We start from the raw sequence: 10,000 nt of genomic DNA, 5'->3' as shown, positions 1-10,000 counted from the left end.
TAAGACCCACTCTTCACCACCACCATCACCACTAAAGACCCACTCTTCACCACCACCACCACCACCACCACCACCATCACCACTAAAGACCCACTCTTCACCACCACCACCACCACTTAAGACCCACTCTTCACCACCACCACCACCACTTAAGACCCACTCTTCACCACCACCACCACCACTTAAGACCCACTCTTCACCACCACCACCACCACTTAAGACCCACTCTTCACCACCACCACCATCACCACTAAAGACCCACTCTTCACCACCACCACCACCACTTAAGACCCACTCTTCACCACCACCACCACCACTAAAGACCCACTCTTCACCACCACCACCACCACTTAAGACCCACTCTTCACCACCACCACCACCACTAAAGACCCACTCTTCACCACCACCACCACCACTTAAGACCCACTCTTCACCACCACCACCACCACCACTTAAGACCCACTCTTCACCACCACCATCACCACTAAAGACCCAGTCTTCACCACCACCATCACCACTAAAGACCCAGTCTTCACCACCACCATCACCACTTAAGACCCACTCTTCACCACCACCATCACCACTAAAGACCCACTCTTCACCACCACCACCACCACCACCACCACCATCACCACTAAAGACCCACTCTTCACCACCACCACCACCACTTAAGACCCACTCTTCACCACCACCACCACCACTTAAGACCCACTCTTCACCACCACCACCACCACTTAAGACCCACTCTTCACCACCACCACCACCACTTAAGACCCACTCTTCACCACCACCACCATCACCACTAAAGACCCACTCTTCACCACCACCACCACCACTTAAGACCCACTCTTCACCACCACCACCACCACTAAAGACCCACTCTTCACCACCACCACCACCACTTAAGACCCACTCTTCACCACCACCACCACCACTAAAGACCCACTCTTCACCACCACCACCCCCACTTAAGACCCACTCTTCACCACCACCATCACCACTAAAGACCCACTCTTCACCACCACCACCACCACTTAAGACCCACTCTTCACCACCACCACCACCACTTAAGACCCACTCTTCACCACCACCACCACCACTAAAGACCCACTCTTCACCACCACCACCACCACTTAAGACCCACTCTTCACCACCACCACCACCACTAAAGACCCACTCTTCACCACCACCACCACCACTAAAGACCCACTCTTCACCACCACCATCACCACTAAAGACCCACTCTTCACCACCACCATCACCACTAAAGACCCACTCTTCACCACCACCACTTAAGACCCACTCTTCACCACCACCACCACCACTAAAGACCCACTCTTCACCACCACCATCACCACTAAAGACCCACTCTTCACCACCACCACCACCACCACTAAAGACCCACTCTTCACCACCACCACCACCACTTAAGACCCACTCTTCACCACCACCACCACCACTTAAGACCCACTCTTCACCACCACCACCACCACTTAAGACCCACTCTTCACCACCACCACCACCACTTAAGACCCACTCTTCACCACCACCACCACCACTTAAGACCCACTCTTCACCACCACCACTTAAGACCCACTCTTCACCACCACCACCACCACTAAAGACCCACTCTTCACCACCACCACCACCACTTAAGACCCACTCTTCACCACCACCACCACCACTAAAGACCCACTCTTCACCACCACCACCACCACTAAAGACCCACTCTTCACCACCACCATCACCACTAAAGACCCACTCTTCACCACCACCACCATCACCACTAAAGACCCACTCTTCATCACCACCACCACCACTTAAGACCCACTCTTCACCACCACCACCACCACTAAAGACCCACTCTTCACCACCACCATCACCACTAAAGACCCACTCTTCACCACCACCACCACCACTAAAGACCCACTCTTCACCACCACCATCACCACTAAAGACCCACTCTTCACCACCACCATCACCACTAAAGACCCACTCTTCACCACCACCATCACCACTAAAGACCCAGTCTTCACATCTAATATATTTCCTCGTGTTACTCTGAATGGTGATAATTGCAAATACATAAAAAGGTTGCAAGAAGAAAACCAAATTATATGAACATTCAATTTTCTACGCCTTGACTGCGGGTGTTTACTAACTGACAGATGTTTACTTAGCTGACAGATGTTTACTTAGCTGCCAGGTACATACTAAACTGACAGATCGCACATTGTCTGAAAACTAGAAAGGTGTCTTTAATGTCATATAGCTGTGTGGTTACCAGTCAGGTGTCTAGATATCTGGTTAGTCACAGGTGTCTAGATATCTGGTTAGTCACAGGTGTCTAGATATCTGGTTAGTCACAGGTGTCTAGATATCTGGTTAGTCACAGGTGTCTAGACATCTGGTTAGTCACAGGTGTCTAGATATCTGGTTAGTGACAGGTGTCTAGATATCTGGTTAGTCACAGGTGTCTAGATATCTGGTTAGTCACAGGTGTCTAGATATCTGGTTAGTGACAGGTGTCTGATTAGTGACAGATGTCTGGTTAGAGACAGGTGTTTGGCTACTACATAAGTGTTTAGATACCACAAAGTGAACACCAGACACCTGTCTGGCAACCAGGCAGGTGTGTGGGAAAACTAGACCAGGTGTGTACAAAACGACCCAAGTATTTATTTGGCTCGCACCTAAAATGCATTTCATCTCATTAAGCTATCAAAGGCGGCCGGTCCGGCCCAATTGTTCAGCCATATTGGCCGCCGCGACTATCGGCCTCTCTTTAGCCTGAAATTGTGCTAGCAATATTTGGAATATTACGTGTGTGTGTGGGGGGAAGTGAAGGTATAGAGGGGGAGAAGAGGGAGGAATAAATGAGGAATAAATGAGCAGTGGAATTAAAAAACAGAGGAAGTGGAGAGAGAGAGGTAGGTGCAGGATAAGAAATTAATGTTTCTACAGCCACTGTTAATTCGTGAATGTGGTCCTTTTGACTAATGGGGGGTAAGGTCTTCTACCATTGTTGTGGTGTGTTGGGGGTTCTATTATACATAAGGGGGTGAGGTGGGGAAGGTTAGGTTGTTGTTGTTTAAGATTTAGCTACTCAGAAGGAAGTGTCCATGTAGCACGGGCTATGGTGAGCCCGTAGACACTGGGAAGGGGAGGGGGGGGGGTTAAAGGTGTTTTTATAGCTTGTATGGTGGTAGGTGAGTGGGGGGGGGGCTGTATTCATACGGATGGGGCTGCAGCCCTTAGTTCACTCCTTCAATATTATGGAACCATATTTGACGCTTACATTGTGATGGCTTTCACACTCACTCACTCACTCACTCACTCACTCACTCACTCACTCACTCACTCACTCACTCACTCACTCACTCACTCACTCACTCACTCACTCACTCACTCACTCACTCCCTCTCTACCATCATATCCTCACCAACGAAGGATAAACTTGAGTATCTAACTTCTTTAAGACTCTTTTAGCAAGATTATGTGTAAATTCAGATTGAACGAATAACGATTCAACTTCCTTCTGATGTACAGATGTTGAAGCCATCAGTGAAGCCTCCAGCCTGGCTTCAACCTGTCAGGTAGTCTGTGCCTCGATTGTTTCAAGCGCGGGTTGGACATGTATATGAGTGGGATTGGGCGGTTATAGATAGGAGCTGCCTCGTATGGGCCAATAGGCCTTCTGCAGTTACCTGTGTTCTTATGTACCGGGTTATATCTGGTTAGTCACAGGTGTCTGAGTGAGCCTAGACACTCTCCAGCCTGGCTACTAGAAATTATTCATTTCTATCTCCTCTCAATATCTCCCATTTATCTCTTCCCGTATCTCTCCTGTCTATCTCCTAATAACATCTCTCTCCTCCCCCATCTCACTGTCTCTCTCTTCTTCCCCAACAATTCCCTCTCCTCCCCCTGCCCCCCTTACCTACTCATTTCCGATAACTCATTGGGCCTAAGTGGAAATGAACAAATCCACAAGGGCCGTGACGAGGATTCGAACCTGTGTCCGGGAGCATCCCAGACATTTGTTCATTTGATGCATCACGTTAGTGTGATCTGTGTGTGTGTGTCTAAGTGGAAATGTTGACATATTGGAAAGGTCATTTCAACCATCACTGTCTCTGTTACCTCTCTTCCCTTCTCTCTCTCTCCTCTCCGTTCATTACATTCTTCTTCTCCAAGACCTTCTTGAATTCTGCCCTATTCCTGCTTCTTCCTTCATTCTCGCTTTCCCTTCCTGATGCTCAGAACAGGAGCTGATTGGTCGGGTGTAAGGTCAACAAACGGTATATGATCCCTGTCTTCTGATTGGTTCCCGTAGGTGATACCTTCCGTCCCATTGGTCCAAAAGTCTCCACGCAGCTTCTGATTGGCTCACGCACCTAACACGTTACATTCCAGTTATTCCTTGCGGTCAAAACGTTCCTTGTGGATCTTTTTTCGCCCGATGATTGGTCCAAAGCCACTCTCGCAGTGAGCGCCTCTCCTCCTATTGGTTCTCACATTTACCAAGGATTACAAAGGATTTCAAAGGATTACAAACAGTAACAGACCATTAGATCGAAACTAGGATGTTTGTTTAGGTAAGGCTTATAGGAGTTCTAGACATGGAGAGTGGCGGATTTGAGAAGTGAGAAATGTTTACAAGTTTTTACTGTACCTCTGTGTGCTAAGTTGAACAGTCTGTACCACACTGTAACAGACTGAACAGTCTGTACCACATTTGAACAGACTGAACAGTGTGTACCACACTGTAACAGACTGAACAGTGTGTACCACACTGTAACAGACTGAACAGTCTGTACCACACTGTAACAGACTGAACAGTGTGTACCACACTGTAACAGACTGAACAGTCTGTACCACACTGTAACAGACTGAACAGTCTGTACCACACTTGAACAGACTGAACAGTCTCACACATTTCCGTCCAAGACGAAAATGTTTACTTAAGAATCATTGTTTCCGTGAAATTAGCCAGATTTTCAACCATTTTTAATCAAAACATCTATTTTAACAGTTATAAATATATATATATGAATGAATTTGATACAGAATAAATAGGTATTGGCTGCCACATACCTTCATATAGCTTTCAACATTTATATTTGATTTGTCTTAGTGTATATAAACTGAGAATTTATTGATTGATAAGCTTTAATTATTGGCCTAGAGTTCTGGGACTCTTGAACAGTCTGTAAAAGTAAAGCACATTCCGATGCCTAGGCCTATAGAGCTTCAGCAGATGCCTAGGCCTATAGAGCCTCAGCAGATGCCTAGGCCTATAGAGCCGTTTCCTGTGCGTGTATAACGACTCACGTTACCTGACTTCTTGAGGGTGATTAAGCCGCGAATCACCAAGTCTTAGGGTCGTTGGAGCTTCTCTCTCAGGTCTCTATCTCACTTATAAGGATTTATTCAACACATAAGAGCCCTGATAGACACATACACACACACTCTCTCGGGTTTGCTAGTGTCTGTCTGTCTGTCTGTCTGTCTGTCTGTCTGTCTGTCTGTCTGTCCAGTCGTGGCGAGACAGACAGGGACAGCGCTGCCCTTCGTCGTCAGCGTGCTGGGGCTCACCAGACAGCTCTACAGCTTCCTGTCATCGCTTACTCTTGCTATCTTCTCCCAGCTGTCTCCAGCTCAACAGTCAGTGACAGTTTGAGTGTTAGGTGTGCGTGCAGGAGTGTGTCTGGTGCTTGAGTGAGTGTCTGGTCTTTGAGTGAGTGTCTGGTTCCTGAGTGAGTGTCTGGTGCTTGAGTGAGTGTTTGGTGCGTGTGTCTGGTGCTTGAGTGAGTGTCTGGTGCTTGAGTGAGTGTCTGGTGCTTGAGTGAGTGTCTGGTGCGTGTGTCTGGTGCTTGAGTGAGTGTCTGGTGCTTGAGTGAGTGTCTGGTGCTTGAGTGAGTGTTTGGTGCGTGTGTCTGGTGCTTGAGTGAGTGTCTGGTGCTTGAGTGAGTGTCTGGTGCTTGAGTGAGTGTCTGGTTCCTGAGTGAGTGTTTGGTGCGTGTGTCTGGTGCTTGAGTGAGTGTTTGGTGAGTGTGTCTGGTTCTTGAGTGAGTGTCTGGTCTTTGAGTGAGTGTCTGGTGCTTGAGTGAGTGTTTGGTGCGTGTGTCTGGTTGTTGAGTGAGTCTCTGGTTGTTGAGTGAGTGTCTGGTTGTTGAGTGAGTGTCTGGTTGTTGAGTGAGTCTCTGGTTGTTGAGTGAGTGTCTGGTTGTTGAGTGAGTGTCTGGTTGTTGAGTGAGTGTCTGGTTGTTGAGTGAGTGTCTGGTTGTTGAGTGAGTGTCTGGTTGTTGAGTGAGTGTCTGGTTGTTGAGTGAGTGTCTGGTTGTTGAGTGAGTGTCTGGTTGTTGAGTGAGTCTCTGGTTGTTGAGTGAGTGTCTGGTTGTTGAGTGAGTGTCTGGTTGTTGAGTGAGTGTCTGGTTGTTGAGTGAGTGTCTGGTTGTTGAGTGAGTGTGTCTGGTGCTTGAGTGAGTGTCTGGTGAGTGTGTCTGGTGCTTGAGTGAGTGTCTGGTGAGTGTGTCTGGTGCTTGAGTGAGTGTCTGGTGAGTGTGTCTGGTGCTTGAGTGAGTGTCTGGTGAGTGTGTCTGGTGGTTGAGTGAGTGTCATAGTGTGTGCCTGTGACAGCTCCACTAACCATTCACTCCCTCACTCGTCCTCACCACCATCTCACACTCTACATTCATGTACTCATGAGGACATACTCATTATAGTGAGTCACACACCAGCCCCCTTGACCCCACACTACTCAGGTCCCGTTTAAATCCAGCCGCTCTTCCCACCTTTGTACCTATTCAGTATATTCTTGAAACCGGTTATTAAACTGTCTCATTCCACAACCCTATTCATAAATGGGTGCTTCTCTACATCACTTGGGTCATGATGGGAGCAAGACTAGATGTTAGGGAGCCGGTCGGCCGAGCGGACAGCACGCTGGCTTTGTGTTCCTGTGGTCCTGGGTTCGATCCCAGGCGCCGGCGAGAAACAATGGGCAGAGTTTCTTTCACCCTATGCCCCAGTTACCTAGCAGTAAAATAGGTACCTGGGTGTTAGTCAGCTGTCACGGGCTGCTTCCTGGGGGTGGAGGCCTGGTCGAGGACCGGGCCGCGGGGACACTAAAGCCCCGAAATCATCTCAAGATAACTCAAGATAGGGTATCTCCTCCCCTCTTCCACTCATTAATGGGTACCTTATCCCCATTTCCACGCCCATTTTTCTATAATGGGTCATTATCACTTTTCACAATAATTTGTCTCCCAGTTGGTTAACAAGTGACTCTCACACACTATATTTTCTATGCCGTTACTGAGGTAACCATCACTTTGGCTCATCCAATTATGTATACTTAACTATTCCTTGTATATTTGATCAAGGTTGCTCATGTATTACAAAGTTTTATCTTTGTTGCTGTAGTGCAGCAACCCGTTCTCACACTTTCTTACAGTCAATATTGACTTATTAAATACGTGCATATGTGACATACTAAACATATTAGTTTACCTTGAAGAGCTTCATAGAAAACACCGACCTTACCTAATCTTCTTAGTATGTTAAGATAAGCATCTTATTGCTTCGTAATTACAATTATTATAGGTATAGGTTAAGTCTTGCATAGCAATTACTCGCCCCAATGCCATCAATTATCAGGCCAATTATTACCCATATTTGCATGATACAATCATCCTAATGCCTCATGCTCTCCTTTGCCAAAATGATGTGATCATTCGCCTGCCAATAACAGGTCACATGGCTAATATATCAACAACCACACACAACAAGCCACAATCGCGTGGTTGGGTTCAAACAACCCGATCAAAGAGACAATTAGCGACCATCAGGTCAACTACAATCGACTTGAGAATGGTCCAGGACTGACCGAAACGTCGTCTTCCCTTCACTTTCTAGTGTGTGGTTTGGTCAACATATTTCAGCCCCGTTATTGTGACTCCTCGTCTGCAGACCATTAGTTAGTTGTAACGGGGTTGTGAAGGAGGGGTTCAGGGAGGCCCGAAGCTCAACTTTTTAATTTTATGTGTGAGTTAAGATATATATTTATTAACAACCGTAATCTACCGTAACGATTTGCCCCCAAAATATGTGTATCCTCTAAGCTAGTTACTTCACTCTCCTGGTTATCTTGAGGTTATCTTGAGATGATTTCGGGGCTTTAGTGTCCCCGTGGCCCGGTCCTCGACCAGGCCTCCACCCCCAGGAAGCAGCCCGTGACAGTTGACTAACACCCAGGTACCTATTTTACTGCTAAGTAACAGGGGTATAGGGTGAAAGAAACTCTGCCCATTGTTTCTCGCCGGCGCCTGGGATCGAACCCAGGACCACAGGATCACAAGTCCAGCGTGCTGTCCGCTCAGCCGACCGGCTCCCTGGTTAGACACTTATAACTATTATTCATTTAAGATTCCAATGTAAGACACCTTTCGGGTCCAATTACGTTGGCAATTACCAATGCATTGACGCCTCTCTGGCCCAATTAAAGTGCCAATTACCAAGGGAATACCTCTCCTGCTCTCATTAACCATTCAACACCCTCCCGTCCGTCACATAACTCTCACAGCCTCTCCCATAACTCTCACTCTCTGCCACAACCACCACCCGCACCACACACACACACACACACACACACACACACACACACACACACACACACACACACACACACACACACACACACACACACACACACAGCTAAGGTAAATAGAAAGCCACACAAAAAGTAAGTAGCATAAACAATGAGCTTTTAGCAGTGTGTACAAGAGTGGGCTCTTTCCCAGAGTCTAAACACCCGCTCTCAAGAGTTTGAAAGCCTCAGCCCCACGAATACACTTCTATCATTACATTCATATATATATATATATATATATATATATATATGTGTGTGTGTGTGTGTGTGTGTGTGTGTGTGTGTGTGTGTGTGTGTGTGTGTGTGTGTGTGTGTGTGTGTGTGTGTGTGTGTGTGTGTGTGTGTGTGTGTGTGTGTTAAATGCAGCTAGCACAGCATTATTTAACTTTTATCAAAAGTCCTAAAAATTACTGCCGTTATTATAGAAAACCTTCATAAAATATAACAAAAATATAACCCCAAAAAAAGGCCGCGAATATAACTGCCGTTTTCCTGCCAACGGATTAAATAATTCTGTCAGTCATCTCAGTTTATTAAATACAGTCAAGGCAATTTATAAATAAAAATAAATGTATGTTTTTTGTTTTATCTGCAATGGTATGCCACATATAAATCCGGTACGACAGTTTATGCCAGAAGCATCAGGCAGATATTAAGAGTGCTGGCGGACGTACGATACAATATATATGTACATATATGCATATATCTTCATGATTTATCACGTCATGAAGGCAATTTAAGCCACAAGTAAATCATTTTGAGTTTTGGGACTCTATAAGATTAATGATTTCGCGAAACTGTGAATTAAATTATAGACAGCCCATCAAAATCGCCTCGGCGATATTGACAACACAATCCTTATCAAAGTGATGGTGAGAAATGATGATAAATTACCCTCTGTTAAATATCTTTCAGAAAATACAAAATATAACATTCACGATTTTATGAGACAAACTTATCCTGTCAGAAGCGATTTCTCACAACTTATCTGTATAACAAACTCTGTTAAACCCACGTAATATATATATATATATATATATATATATATATATATATATATATATATATATATATATATATATATATATATATATATATATATATATATATATATATATATATATATATATATATATATATATATATATATATATATATATATATATATATATATATATAAAGGGGGGTGGTAGGAGAAGCGAACACTCTTTCGTATTCAGAGTTAAATTTCAAGTTTTTCCCTGAATGCTCTGTGTTCCCTTCTCTGAGGCTGTGGGTCCCTATAATTGCACCAGTGGTGGTACCCCCCTATATATATATATATATATATATATATATATATATATA

Source organism: Procambarus clarkii, chromosome 69 (assembly GCF_040958095.1).
Source record: "Procambarus clarkii isolate CNS0578487 chromosome 69, FALCON_Pclarkii_2.0, whole genome shotgun sequence".
Classification (NCBI taxonomy): Eukaryota; Metazoa; Arthropoda; class Malacostraca; order Decapoda; family Cambaridae; genus Procambarus; species Procambarus clarkii.
This window is presented reverse-complemented; position numbering follows the sequence as displayed.